This window comes from Hydra viridissima, unplaced genomic scaffold, assembly GCF_058129835.1.
Source record: "Hydra viridissima isolate aposymbiotic clone 2 unplaced genomic scaffold, HvirCarnegie_v1 scaffold_3, whole genome shotgun sequence".
Lineage (NCBI taxonomy): Eukaryota > Metazoa > Cnidaria > Hydrozoa > Anthoathecata > Hydridae > Hydra > Hydra viridissima.
In genome coordinates, this window is record NW_028324302.1 from 18,672,988 (window position 1) to 18,687,271 (window position 14,284).

General features: G+C 34.9%; 1 protein-coding gene across 1 annotated transcript in view; it reads left to right on the forward strand.

Annotated features, from left to right (window-relative positions):
• LOC149891293 (uncharacterized) overlaps window positions 1-14,284 on the forward strand; it is a 47,669-nt gene that overhangs the window by 15,607 nt on the left and 17,778 nt on the right. The window lies entirely within an intron of this gene.

The following is a 14,284-nucleotide window of genomic DNA, read 5'->3' on the forward strand; positions in this document are numbered from 1 at the left end:
TTGTGTTCATTGTGGGATACAGCAAAACAGAGAAGTGGGAAGTCATGAATATTTCTTGATAAAGAAAGCCGAAAACTACTACAACAAGAGAAGAGCTGTTGTAATTAACAGAAATCGAAAATTGACAGCATCTGAAATTTGCGTTGAAGTGAAGAAAAGTTGGAAAACCTTTGTTTTTTTTGCCCAAGTTAAAAGACCTCTGCGAGAATCTAATCTGTTTGGTTGAGTTGCAGTCCAAAAAACCATTACTTCAGCCTGAAAAAATACTAAAAATAGTTCTTTGCTCACAGTGAGTGGACAATAGAAAAGTACTTTGGAAAGACGAATCAAATTTTAGAACACTTGGTTCAAAAAGAGGAGTTTTTTTTCTCCGAAGAAGATTTAACTAAAGTGCATGGTGTTAACATTAAAGCATTATGGGTGCTTTGTCATGGTTTGGGATGCTTCACTAACTCTGGCGCTGAAGATTTAGTTAAAATTGATAGTGTAATAAAAAAAATAGTTAATGGAATTCTTAAACATAAAGTATTTTTCATAAGGGTTGTTTAAAAAAATAATAAAAAAAAAAAAAATAAAAATAATGCTGGATTCATTTTCCTGCAGGACAATAATACAATACGAAGCCCCAAATTATGAAGAGAATATTTAAATGGAAAAACAAGTAAAAATGTTTTGAAGAACATGATTCGGCCACCATATAGCTTTGCTCTGTGGTTTCAAACTGTTAAGAAAAATGATAATTTCTAAGGGGGATATTTCCGATGAAAAATATTGTAATGACTGACTTTTTATCTGAGGATGTAGTATGAGGGCTGTTATCGTTCTCTGTTAGTGTGAGGCCGGTTGCTTATGTATAGAGGTTTAAAGAGATTCTTGGGCTAAATAGAAGAAATGCAGAGGTTAGGGTAAAGGCAGAGGGTTTATATCTGTATAGCTAGGGAAGGGCAAGAGTTAATTAAGGGTGGGTATTGTGTTGCTCGTCCTCAATTAATTCTAGCTACAATAGTTCTCAAAAAAAATTATGTTAACATATAATCCTGGTTAGCACTCTTTTATTCATTATTTTGATAAAATTACAAATAATACCGTTTTTATTAACTACTCCTGTTTTGCCCTTCTAGCTTGCCTTTAAACGAATATCTTTTCTTTTTTTTACAAACAGTTGCTAAACTTCTTTAACCAATTGTTTTGTTGCTAAACTTCTTTAACCAATTATTTTGCTCTGACTTCTAACTCTTTCCTCCCTTTTTTTCTTTTCATCAAAAAACTTTCCTTCTTTCTTCTTTTTTGTTCATCCAAAGTTTAGTTTAGTTTTTTTTTCCTTTACGTTTGTTCAAAAGTTTCTTTTTCTCATTCATCCAAAGATCAATAAGGTTAAAAGCCTTATCTTCGAACTCTTTATAATTTTCTATGATTGCTTTTTGTTTTACAACGTCTTCGTATCATTATTTTACATCTCAAGACAAATAAGTCTGCGTGATATATAGGGAAAAGGCGGTTCTGGCGCTTTGTCCCTTCCCATACTTAAGGATGCATAAAAAATGGTGAACACTTCATATCATGTTCTTGGACAAAACCAATACTTAAGAGTCGTCTTTAAAAATCAAGAAGAAGTATAAAAATAATCATGTTATTTCTATACCAGTTCTTCAAGATGCCTGTTCTTCGCTTGGTTTATTGCCTTGTTTTGTAATGTCCGATGGCCAAGGTGTGAATTCCGTCTTCTAAGATGAATCTTTTGTCGTCGTTAGCGCTGAGTGCTACTTTGTTGATTTCTTCGGTGTAGACATCGTGATGACGTGATCGGAAGACGTTCATGGTGGTGAGTTTTTCTGTCTTGTTCATTAAGCAGTTGTAGTAGTCTTGATGAGTGATGTGATTTTTAACAATGCACTTCTTAACACCTTTGCATTTTTTATGTTCTTGATCATCTATTTCTTCAGGGATGTAGTAAGAGTAGAGTTTAGGTCGAAGACCAACAAACTGCGTGATTTGCTTTCCACCGGTTTCATCTTTGAACTTGCCAATGATCTTTTTATTTTCGCCTACTTTGAATCCAGCGTTTTGAATGGCGGGATGATCTTTAGGAAAGTCGCTCGTGTCAAATTTTTCAAGTACGTCATCAGCAATGTCTTGATAAAAATCATCTGTTTTGATTTCGTAAATGAGCGAGTCAGTGTCGGTCATGAGTAGTTTTGCACGATCGTCGTATTTAGGCTTGATGTAGTCATAGTGGTGTTCAAACATGAGTGTTTTGCTGATGTCAAGGATGCTCATTCCTAAGTAAACGGGTTTGTCGTAAGTGACTTGTGTTTTCTTCATATGAATTGCGATGAGTTTTTCATCAAAAATGGTGTACCGATCATATCGAGGGCTTTTGGATAATTTTAAGGCTTCTTTTTTAGTGGTGACCAGTTTAATATCGACATGCTTTAGAATATTTTCCATGGTTTTTCCAAACACGGAGTTGTTCATGAGTTTAAAGAATTCTTTTTCAAAGTCGTTTTTAGCGACTTTTCTTTTATTGGTGTTGAGGTCAATGTATTTTTTCATGAAGGGTTCTTCTTCAAAGGTGATTCCTCGATGAATTTTGGTGATGGCTAAACCCAATCGTTCATAGAGTTTTAGGTTTTCGTGATGAACGACGTATTTTTCTTTGTTGTTTAAATTGGGAACGAGCTTATCCACTTTTCCAATGGTTAGTCTTTCAGGAGCCAAAGGATAGTCGTTGTGTAAATTGTGAAGCTCTTCAGGATAATCTAAATCAACTTCGAGAATGCAAGGCATGGATTTCCAATTTAAAAGTTCCTCTTCAGTCATCCATCTGAATTCTCTAACAGGAAGAGGTTTGCTCATGGCCCACCCATAAAGGTTATTAGCGTCTAAGTACTGAATGAATTTCGATGGTTGTGAAGGATCATAGTTTTTCATGTATTTGTTATTAGCGTTTCCAAGTCGGTTTGAGATCATGCATATTCCACCGCGTATCCCTCTTTGAACCATGAGAAGCATATCAATATCGGTTATTAAGTCCAATTTAATTTTAGTTTCCTTTAATATAGCGTCCCAAGCCAAACCAGGAGAGGTGTAATACCAAAGAGGGTCTAGACCGTAATTTTCTATGCAAGTGTCTCTGAAATTTTCAAAGACATCAGCTAAAATGAGCACGTCTGAGATGTTGTACAGCTCGTGATAATCTTTAAAGGTTTTACATCCAAATACGTTCCAAACGTTTTGAGCATGCGCGTAGTCTTCATCGCTGATGTGTTTATCGTCTAGTTTAGAATAAAAGGCTTCTTTGGGTGGCAATTGTGTTTCAGAGAATTTTTTAATGGAGTCCACCCATTCGTAAGGGTAAACACCTTTTCTTAATAGCAAATCTCGTTTTGCTCCGCTGTGGAATGAATTTAAGTTTTTGCACATGATGTCTGCTTTTTTAGATCTTCTATGAGCGCAATCTTCATAATTGTCTTTACATTTGCATTTTTTACCTTTCTTAACCATACAGTCCTTTTTGCATGTTTTTGGATCTAATTTTGAGCACTCCTCACACAAATCTTTAACAAGGTTGTCAGTTAAATCTTTTAAAGGGCTTGACATGAACCTGTAGCTGTCAACGAACCGTAAATCTCTATACAATATTTTTGGTTTACCTTTCTTATCAATAGAATCTCTCACTTTGATGCTTTTTGAGAAGCTGATGTATTTTTCTTCGTTATTAGGTATACAAGTGATCTTTCCTTTTTTTCCACCTAATCTCTTGATGAACAAATGGCTGTCATAGCCAGACAAGTTTTGAAAGACAACGGGAATAAATTTTGGAATTTTATAATCCAAGTTGCATTTCTTATGAGCAGCACCACAGTACTTTCCAGTCAAATGGCAGTGATCCCATACTTTATCACCGTTAAGATCTTTTTTGCAAATATGGCATTTGGTTGCCTCTTTAAATTTCTTTTCATCTTCATCAGTGATTATTTTCTTTTTTTCCCATTGTTTTTGTAGTAAATCGCTATCGTTCCAAATCTTTATAAAGTTAGCTTCAAGCATAGTAACAAATTTTTGAGCAACGTCATCCTCATCGCTTTCTGCTGTATACGTTTCAAGCTTTCTCTTGTAAATGGTTTCGTCATAGCATTTGATATAATAGACGATGGAGCTTGGAACATGCTTTTGACATTTTTTGGTATATGACTCTTTATTATTATACTCAGTGTTGTCATCGATAGGTTTGATGAAACTTTCAAAGTCGGCATAGACGCAGTACGGAACTCTCATACTATTGTTGTAGTTTTTAAACTCAAGGGTCGACCCTTCTTTTGGAAGATCGATTCTCATAGGCGCGTTATCATAGCAGTATTCTCGATGAATTTGGAGCTTTTCTTCTTGATCATAGCCGTGCATGCACCTTCTGCAAAAATATCTTTTATGTTGATGTTTTGATGCTGAAGAACGAGCAAACCGACTGAAATTTTTAATGAGGCAATAATGGCTGTTTTCTTCGTTTGAAATATACAACAAATCAACACAGTGCTTTCGATCATGAAATTTGGATATTTGCATAGGTTGAGGTTTATTCATTTCGTAGTGAAAGACGTTCACGCTGATGTCAGGATTATTTTTCTCAATCTTTTCGACTTGAGTCACCTTTAAAGGAAACTCCATTCCTTCCCAATTCAACTCTTCTGATTTTAAAATAAGATCATTGTCAATTCTTTCATTGTCTCTATTTTTAAGATTCAGCGCCCTGGTGACAGACCATTTAAAGCATTGGTTGTCCTTGTTTACCATGTTGATGATCGCCTTTTTGTCTTTTAGCTCTTTAGACAGCTCCATGTAGGAAGAACCCTTGAAAGGTTCATAATCGATAAATCTGATATCCATTCTTAAAATCTTCGACAAGACGCAATTGGATCCCATCTTGTTGTAATTAGCGCTTCGCTCCAAGATTTTTTCTTCCATTTGTCTCACAACCGTTCTTAAATCTGTACCCTCCAATATAATTTTCAAGTTTGATGAAAAGTGAGCCATCTGAGTAGTCACTTCACCTGTTAAGATGCTTACGCGAGTCATTTCACAGATTAAAACAATTCTTACCTTTGTGTTTCTTTCTCCTGGTATGGTTTGAATGACCGACTCTCTCACCAAGTTTAAAAAAGAAACAATGTCTTGGTATCGAGAAGAAGGTGTGTAAGAAAATAGTCTAGCAGCACGCTCTGCAGAATGTTCAGTCATTTTAAACTTTACTGTAAATGGTTTTGGCGCGAGAGGTTTATACACTGTTTTTAATACAAGTGATTTGATAGACTGTATCTTTTCATCGATTTGTTTCACTGATTCGTTTACATTCTCCTTGACTACTTCAGGAACGTAAGGATCTATCCATTCTTTAATATCATTAAACTTATTTGCAACATATGACGCCACACTTTTTGCAACTGCCGTCAGACTTGAAAAAAATGAAGGTTTCGTTGGAATGACTGGTTTTGGTGTCATGACAGGCGATGAATCTAAAACCTGCTCATCAAGGATGTGATTTGAAGCGATGACAGGTCTTTGAATATTAGGATTTTGCAAATGAATTGGTTTCGGAGCAATAGGAGGTTTTACCACAGGTCTTGGTGGAATGAACAATGGTTTAGGAGCAATGACAGGTTTCGGAGCGATGGGTGGTTTTATCACTGCGGAAGGTTTGACAACAAACTGCACTTTTGTCGGCTTTATTGAAACTTTTGTCGGTTTTACAGAAACTTTTACAGGTGGTTGAACAAACCTAACCACTGTAGGACTATCATTAACAGGCAAAGGTCTCGCCTCAGTCGTTCGTCTACGAGGAGCAGGACCATACCCAATGATGGGTCTTGTTGTTTTAACAGCCTCAACAAGCTCTTCCATAGTCATTCTGGTATATCCTTTTATCGCTTTTTCTTTAGCATCCCTTCTTAATGATGCCATTGATACTTTTCGATCTTTAACAGTTTTACTTTCCATTTTTATTACGGAAAGATTTTTGTTTAAGCTGCTTTCAATTTTTCGCTCTTTGGCGGTAGTTTTTGCTTTTTGCTTTTTAGCATCAGTTTTATCACCCATTTTATTAATGGAAAGAAAATTTTTTTCGATGCATTCAAGTTTTCGCTCTTTAGCAATTAATTCTGGTTTTGAAGAATAGATACTCATTTTTATTATACTAAGATTTTCTTTAAGTCAATTCAATTTTTCTAAATCTTGGCACACTTTCAGCATATTTTCTTCTTCGAAAAGTTTTTACCGTTTTTTAATTCTTTTCGCGGGGGAATTAAAAAATTATTTAGAAAGACGTGAATACATATTTTTAATCTCTCTAATATGTTCAGTGATTTTACGACAATTATTACGTCCGCTAGCATTTAGTTTCCAATTTGTTCCTATCAGGAATTTATTACGCAGATAAATGCCTTCTTTTATATTTCTGATCACTTCTTCAAAAGGTGCTACTTCAACCATTTTTTTGAAAATGATTCGATGTTCCTTTGGAAGTTTTCTTATGTTTTTTAGAAATTTAAGCAAACTTTTTGATTTAGCCGTATCAGAAGTTGACTCAAAGCTATCATCAAGAGCATTTAAAAGATCATCCTTTTGCATGCTTTCCATCTTTTTATTTATGCCAAGAATTTTATTTAAGTCAATTTTTTAACATGACAAAAGTTAAAAAATCAATTTTGCTGCTTTTTACGTTTTTCAAGCTTTTCAGAATTTAAAAATTCAATCTTGATTCCATTATCCACCTTTCCATCTCGACGCTCTAAATATTTCCATCCACGTCCAGTTCCTGCCATCGCTTTGTAAAGAGACTTGTATTCTACCACCTCGCCCGTTTCAATGTTGGTTATTCTCACCGCGATGGGTTTTTTCTTAACAAAACTAAGCCATTCCCATTTTGGATCAACAGGTTTTTTTTCTTTTGGAGGAGGCTTTACTTTTTTTTCTTTTGCTCTTTCTAAAATCTCATCTTTACTGATCAAATTATTTTCAACCGCAAGCATCATCAACGTTATTAAATCATCTGCTGTTTTACTAACGCCGTTTTCATTCAACAAATTTTTCAAATACGATGTTGTATATCTCATTTTATTATAACAAGATTTTTTTTTTTAAGTCAATTCAATTTTTTCTGAAAAGACATCTTAATAAACAGCAGTCATGTTGGTTCCATCTGAAACAAATTTAAGCAGTTTGTCAGAAATAACCACTGCGAAAATAACTGTATTTGCAATAGTTGAAGTTCGATATTTAAGGTTTACCACTAATTCAGCTGTTTCCGACGCCATTCTTTCTTTTTGCTTGCTGATATCCACAAAGAACAATGGATACAATTTTATATACTCAAACAAGGTCAACCCTTATTGACAAACAAGTTCATTTGTACCGTAATATTTTTCATCAAAAGAGAACGCATCTGCATAAGCCATGACCACTTTCTTTTCTCCAAAATTCAAGTCGTAATTGTAATTTGAATACTTTATTCCATTAACAGTCACATAAAAATTGCTAACATCACAACGGTCGAATATAGATGGATTAACAGTTTGACTGGAAGGTCTGTTTGTCTGAAGTCCAAACACGATAAATCTTGGAACGCTTTTGTCTGTGATTTTTCCAAGCAACCAGGTAAATTCTGTTTGTCCAGCTGGAATAAGCTGTCTTTCACATTTGTTTGATTTATAAGCTACTTGAATGGGAATCTTTTTAGCCATTAAATTCATGAAATCAGTTTTCCTCGAAACATCTAATTCAACGCGAGGCATATAAAGTCTGAATTTTTTAAGATCAATCATTCCTGCACTAACGCTCTCCGCTCTGTAAATCGCATTATCGCATTCTTTCTTTGTAAAGGTGATGGTGTGTCTGAACCCATAAACAACTTTGTCATAGGCATCGCAAAATCCAAAAATGTGTTTCAACGGAATTTTAAACGAAAAAGCTCCAACGGATGTAGTGTCTGCAAACAAGTGGTCTCGTCTAACATTGAATCCTGAATTTCCAACAAGATTTGACGTATCCATATACCACATCTGTTTTAATCCATTAGCAAACTGAAATCCATAAGGATATTTCATCAATCCAAGAATGGTGGTGGCTGGACCTGGATACATCACTCTTTCCACTTGCTCTCCCGACAAGTCATAAGTCACATCATTAAACAAATACATCAAAGCGTTGTTCACCAGTGCAATGTTGTCTTTAGCATCATAAAAGGTTCCATCGCTCTTTTTCAACACTCCTTCAATAAGAATGTAAGCCTCTGATGGTACTGTTTGAATCGATTGGCAGTCAATCTCAAAAGTAACCGTGCCTGAAGAATTTAAATCGAGATTGGTTGGAAGGTACTCAAAAAAATCAACTTTTTCAATACCAATATCATACTCTGGATTCTCAGTAACTCTTAATCGCTCAGTACTTATCATTTTTTATATAATAAAAAAAATTATTTAATTCATTTCAATGTCTCTCATCGCAAGAAATCGCAAGTTTATAACAAGCCATCGCAACAGAATTCTATCTTCATACTATTTTCATGCCCTGTCCCATTTTCACCAGGTCTTGAATTCGAATCGCGTTCTTTTTAGACATTTTCTTACTTTGAATAGATGAACCAGTCTTTAATTTCTCAAAGGTCTTTTTACCTTTATCAATAGCCACGTCTTTAGCAGCGGAAATGGCTGAAAGGGCTAACTCTGTCCCAGCAGATTTTGCAGCTGTAATCACTTCTTGTCCAATTTTACTTGTTGCAGCATTTTTAAGCAAATTCACTGTTGCTTTTGGCACACTTGACGCAGCTGCTCTTTTTATGAAATTTTTAATGACCACCTCCACCAACAACGTTCTTTTTCACATATCTTCTTTTGTTCACAATGAGCATTTTTTTAAATAAAACAATTTTTTAAATAATTTTATCAATGGTCCTCATTAACGATTTATATTCCTCTTTATTAATCTCCCCCTGTCTCAACCGCTCATCGCAAATAGCAACAGCCACATTTCTTGACTCTTTATTCCCAGCATGCCATGCAGCTACACTCAATTCAAGCTTTTCCACCAACGCATTAGGATCGCTTGGAAGAATAATGACACCACTACCTTTTTTACCCTTTTCAATACGCATCATTTTTTCCCAAATAGGAGCAATAAGTTGCTGATACTTTGGTCTTCTTGATGATTTCGGTTTATGCGGTTGCGAATCAGATCTTATAGCATCACTACCCATTAATCGACTGACAGGCTTTTGATCATCTTTTCATTGCTCTCGATGATGGGTTTAAATAGCTTGCTCACATCAGCTTGAAAATTCGTATCTGAAATGTTGTCATTCACGCTGTTCTGATAAATCCTCTTTCGTCTGTCATTAATTTCTTTCACAATTTCATCCCTTTTATTCAGGTCTTGTATTTTAAAGAAAAACATCTTTTTAAAATACGTGGAAAAAAAACATAAATTGGTTTTTACGACTACGTTGATCCTTTTTAAAATACGTGGAAAAAAAACATAAATTGGTTTTACGATTATGTTGATCCTTTTTTAAACAAATTGTTAAACGTTTGAATCGCGTCTTCTCGACCTTTTTGGATCAAGTTTTCTTTAGTAACTTCATCTATTCCGTTTTTGGCTTTGACTCGTATTTCCTCCATCAAGGATTTAAATTTTTGAAGCTCACCAAGAATCAATTGAAACTCTGAATCGCTTATTTTCCCGTCCATCAACGCTTTGGAAATGTGCTCGCTGATAGTGTTCAATTTCGACTCGGCCAACACTTTTATCTTTTCATGTTTTTCCGCTTTCAATGCCATCTTTTTATTCACTTGCCCTCCTACAATGGATAAAAAACCCATGCCAATAGCCAAACCTTCACATGCAATCGCTGCAGGACTGGCAATAATGGTTGATAAAAGACCAATTCCAGTCACACCTAAAGCAATGCATAAGGCTTGCATTGCATTATCCACATTAGAAATGATTCTAAACACGCGATGATACTTTTTGCTCAGATGAACTCGCTTTGCTTTTTCACTCTCTATCTCTTTTTGGATTTCACTTATTTTTTGAAGGCGGTAAACATGTCCTTCATCTGCAGGAGCTGTTGGAAGAACTGGATAAAGTTTTTCATTCAATATTTCCATTTTTATTAACAAAAAAACTATTTTAAATCAATGTAGTTAATCTTACAAAGTTTTTCTCCTTTTTTAACAATCACGTCCTGTTTGCTGTTACTATTCACGTCCATAATAACATCATCTACAGACTCTGAAATAATAACTTCGTTTTTTCTATAATTCAATTGATAAGTAATTTTATTCATTAATGTTATCACTGCAATACCTTTCTCCAAATTCAACCCAATGGATAAAGCTATCATTGTATGTGAGAGAGCAGCAAATTTAATGTCTTTCTGGGCAAAAATCTCATATTGTTCGTTAACGTTGAAATAAGGTGGATGATCTAACGTTTTCGTAGACACAATAATGTTACTCGGTCTTCTTTCCTCCAACTCTCTAACTCTCTCTTCCAAAATTTTTAATTGCAAATCCAAACTGTGAACTTCTGCTGATACAACATTTCTAAAAAACTTGTGAGGAGCATGCATTTTATATATTAAAAATTAAATTTTAGATCATTTTTGCAAACTTAACAATTCTTTATTGTTCACCCAAGAGTTGAACGTATCAGGATATTCTAACCATTTGACTAAGGATCTGTTCTTTTGCTTGCGAATGATTTTTTCAATTCTGAATACGTCTTGTTGCGTCTTTTGCATCTCCTGCTCGTAAAAAGTGCCTTGAATTTCTTCACCGTTGACGTCAGCGATTTTATACGTGGGTGGATTCGTATGCTGAACATTTGACACGGTAAAAACCTCTTCAGTCCATCTCGGCGTATACCCTTTTTCAAAATGAGACTTCTTTTTTACGATCCTCACTTGATCACCTATGGAAAATTTTGGTTTTGCTGGTAATGTTTGATCCTTTCCATACAGATTCCACCATACCCTACCTTTATTCTTTTCATCGCTAGCTTCAACTGGTGTCATTTTGATAGAAGAGTGCTTTGTGTTGTTGTAATTTTTCACCATCTCATCTAATACGTCAATATATTTATTGGTATTGTTGGCTGAAAAATATTTAAACATTCTCTCTTTCATCGTTCTGTTCCATCGCTCGACAACAGAACTTTTTTCCTCGTTTTCAGTGGAGTATAATTGCACACCCAACGCTCTCACGTGCTTATTGTAAAACTCTTTTCCTTTATCTACCCACAATTTGACGCATTTTCTTTCACCAAAAATCTTTTTCAACGATTCTGCCACTTCAAGACCCGTTTTGCTTTTTAACGGAACGATCCATCCATACTTTGAAAACACGTCAATCACCATTAGCAAATATTTTACGCCCTTGTTGAATTTTGAAAACAATTGCATGTCCACCAAATCTGCGGCCCATATTTCATCAATGTCGTTTACAATCACCCTTCTTCTTTTAAAATGATGAATCACCGGTTTATGAAGCTCCTCTGCAAGCTGATCCGTCCATTTCAAATCACTCACACCAAATCCTTTTGTTTCTGAAGATGATCCTTTGAGCGTATGTGATGAAACAAACTTGCATTTGGTTATCCCACAAGAGTCGCATATTCCTTTCAACATAGGTCTGTTGTTTTTTGTGATCTCGTTTTTCAAGTGAATGGTTTCAGTCTCTCTTCTACACTTAACGCAGTACATTTTAACATATATAAAAAAGTTTATATAAAAAATGGAAGTGATGAATTTGTCGTGTAAAATTGGGAAAACCAAAAGAAACAACAGCGCGCTTTTACCAAGAAGTATACGAGGAATCATCGTTGGAAAGTCCGGTTGCGGAAAAACAACGTTGCTCTTAAATTTACTTTTAAGACCTGGGTGGCTAGATTACAACCGCTTGCAAGTCTTTGGCAAATCACTATTTCAACCTGAATACAAAATACTCAAAAGATCCTTCGAAAATAAACTTCCTAAAAAGGATATTGTTGATTTGTTAACGGATGATGTACAAGACGAAATGGAAAAATTGAATTTAAACCCTGAAGATGTTATTGAGGAAATTTCAAAAAAATATTCCGACAATGATGATATGGAGTGTCAATTCTTTGAAACGGCTGACGATGTACCTGAACCTGAATCCTTAGAAAATAGAAGAATTTAAAACCTTTTGCAATCATTGCTGGAATGAACCTCACGGATTTGCCGTCATCGATCTCTCTTCTAAAAAGAACGAGGGAAAGTACCGAAGCGGATTTGACGATTTTTTATTTTTCTAAAACAATTTAAAAAATAATTCTTATTTAAAAAATGTCAGGTATAATCATCGATGTAGATGGAAAATCAAGTGTTATCACCACTGATTTTTTGGATAAAATCGTTTTTGACGAAGGAAAAAGTTATGAAATGGCTTTTCTCGGTCTTGAGACTTACAACAGCATTCCAAATGTAAGCAGTAAAAACAATTCTTTCAAATACAGCATGAACAATGGAGCTCATTGGGAGAACATTATCATTCCATCAGGAAGCTATGACATTAAAGACATCAATGACTATTTGCAAAAGTCTATTTTAAACACAATAAAAACAGCTCAACGTGGAAGTTATATTATTGCAAATAAAATTACTCTCCAAACAACCTTCAAATTGGAATCAATCTTAATACTTTAAAATCAACCATTAAACCTGGCTTGAATTATTTGATTGACTTTAACGTGAAGAACAGCATCTCTTCAGTTTTAGGGTTTACTAAAAGAAAATTAAACTCCAATTCCGAATACGAGTCGGATCATATCGTTAGAATTTCAAGCATTAACACCATCAGAATCGTTAACAACGTGATCGGATCATCCTATATTAATGGAACCCAATTAAATTGCATTTACTCGTTTTATCCAAATGTTAGTCCAGGCTATAAAATCATCGAGAGACCAATGCATTTGATTTATCTTCCTGTTAAACTGTTTGAAATTTCAACAATGGTTACTCGCATCATTGATCAGAATGGAGATTTGGTTGATTTTCGTGGAGAGGATATTACAATACGATATCATATTCGAGAAGTGAAATAAATAATTTTTAATACATAAAAAATGAGCAATTATCAAAATATTGAAATTAATATCTCGCAGAGCCAATCTGATAAAATTAAAAAAGCCATTCAAGACAAAACCGATACTAGCATTAAGCTTTCTCATCAAGACTTGAACGGTAAACATGTTCTAGCTATCACTAATGTGCAAAGGAACAAAATTAAAAAAGCGTATGAAACTGGTAAAGGAGTCACTCTTAAATTGAGCAAAAGACAAATTGCATACAACTCGAAAAGAGAAGGAGGTTTCATCTGAGCTCTTTTACCGTTACTAGGTATGATAGGCAGCACTCTTGCCACAAAAGTAGTCCCTGCTCTAGCCACTGGATTGTTAGCAGGTGTAGGTTCTTCTGCTGGTTCTGCCATGGTGGATGGAATCGCTGGGCGAGGTCTTTTTTACCTGAGCAAAAATGGAAAAGGAATGAAGATAAAAACTTTAAGGTGGAGATGGATTGTTTATCACCCCATGGACTAAAAATGTTCACGGTGATGGACTCTTCATTAAAACTGGAAAAGGTTATCAATCTGTTGGAGCTGGATTATTACTCGGTCCAAACTCACCCTTTTCAAGCATTCCTTTTTTAGATGCTATTCGATGAAAATCGCTTGTTAAAAAATTCGGATAAACTTTTTAAGAAATTAAAAAAATGATCGACTTTCAATGGATTGACGTAGAAGGAATTGTTTTACCTAATAAAGCTTTGACTAACTTTCAGTTGATAAAGGCTGCTAAACAGTTAAAATTAAAAAACTTTCAAGGTGTGTTTGTTAGGGATGAGTTACCAAAAAAGACAACAAAAAAAGAATGTGGAATTGTCAACACAGGAGATTCAAGCACAGATGGATTTCATTGGGTCTGTTGGTATAAAGACGGGGATAAAAAGTATAGTTTTGACTCTTATGCTCAGCCTCCTCTTGTAGAGCTGGTCGACTACTTGAAAAGCCCGGTTTATTATAACAGTGAAAGAGTGCAATTTGGTAACACTTCTTATTGTGGCCATTTGTGTCTTTACGTCTTGAAAAAATTGAATGAAGGTCTTGACTTTCAAGAAGTTATCAATACCTTGTGGTGACTGCTTAATGACTAAACAAGAAAAACTCACCACCATGAACGTCTTCCGATCACGTCATCACGATGTCTACACCGA